This window comes from Dendrobium catenatum, unplaced genomic scaffold (genome assembly GCF_001605985.2).
Source record: "Dendrobium catenatum unplaced genomic scaffold, ASM160598v2 original_scaffold_241566, whole genome shotgun sequence".
Lineage (NCBI taxonomy): Eukaryota > Viridiplantae > Streptophyta > Magnoliopsida > Asparagales > Orchidaceae > Dendrobium > Dendrobium catenatum.
In genome coordinates, this window is record NW_021559973.1 from 1 (window position 1) to 1,271 (window position 1,271).

General features: G+C 31.9%; 1 long non-coding RNA gene across 1 annotated transcript; it reads right to left on the minus strand.

Moving 5' to 3' along the window:
* Window positions 1-217: 217 nt before the first annotated feature.
* LOC114578975 lies at window positions 218-692 on the minus strand. Its single transcript, XR_003699864.1, has 2 exons — window positions 595-692; window positions 218-491 (listed from the first exon to the last, which is right to left on the minus strand). It is a non-coding gene; the product is annotated as an uncharacterized LOC114578975 (long non-coding RNA).
* Between the last annotated feature and the right edge of the window lie 579 nt (window positions 693-1,271).

Below are 1,271 nucleotides of genomic sequence, written 5' to 3' on the forward strand. Positions count from 1 at the left end.
TCCTTCAAAGGGAATAAGTATACCGTGAAATACAATCGGTAAATTGCTTATGATATGCTTGAATTTTCTTTTTATTTTCAGTTTCTGATGACAAATTTATAAAATTTTCCATTATTTTGCAAGAGACTCTCTCTATAATTCTAAGGATAGCAATCTTTGAAAACATAATGAGCTGCATCTTCCTAACATAAATAAAATTTTCTACAGAAATCACCTCTGAAATGTAAATCAAATACTGTAGCAAATTATCAAACACATAAAAAACAGTCATATCTGAAATTATAAATGCACCGAATCATCATTGCATGATTATTTAAAAAAAGAAAAAGAGTTCTAAGAAAGCGAGAGAGGTGGTTGTGAAGCCTGCAGCTTACCTTCTGCAGAGCAAGAAGAGAACCTAAAGCAAAAACGATTTAGAAGAAACAGACGCAGAGAAAGAGATAAGGGAATCTTCAGAATTGCTTCTGTGGTAGAGAGGAAGGCCGACCTTCCTATCAACATAGACGTGGGAATCATTCCCATCTCCATCAGTCAACATAGATTTTCTTTTGTTTCTCCTTTGCATAATAACTAAATAAATAAATAAATTCTAACCTCTTATCTCTCCTGTGTTCAGTTTCTCTGTCTTCTTCACCTTCTGTTATCCATAATCATTTTTTTTCTAGTTCTAAATTAGTTTAAATGGAGATGAGAAAGAAATGTCTTGCTTTTCTTCTCTTCTTGATCAATCGAAAGTAAACGGTAGGATGGGTTGACGGCGACGCGGGAAGAATCAAATCATATAAGCACAATTTCATAAAGCAATTAATAGACAGATTTGTCAATATGAGAGAAAAATCTGCATAAAATAGTGTCTTACGGCCTATCTTATAACTGGCATTTGAATAAGACGTCAATATGATGTGTGTTCCACGTTTGTGGTTAATGAGATTTAGTATTCGGTTCATACTTTGGTATTATAATAATCAGGCTAATTGTGTATTATATTAGGAGACAGTGACATCATTGATTAAAGTTGTCTTCAATATGGTCAGGTTATTTCCAAGAAAATCATGGGAATAATACTTTATGCTATAGAAATAGGGAAAGAGTTCAAAATAGTTTACCAGACTATTTTTATATGCTCAATGTTATCTAAGAGTATCATATTTCTTACATTTAACCGCCCGATTATATAACATTAATTGATCTCAAATGATCCCTCAAAGGTTAAATTGGGATCAATTTTGCATAGTTTAATGATTACTGGAAAATGTAAATTGGTTATATAT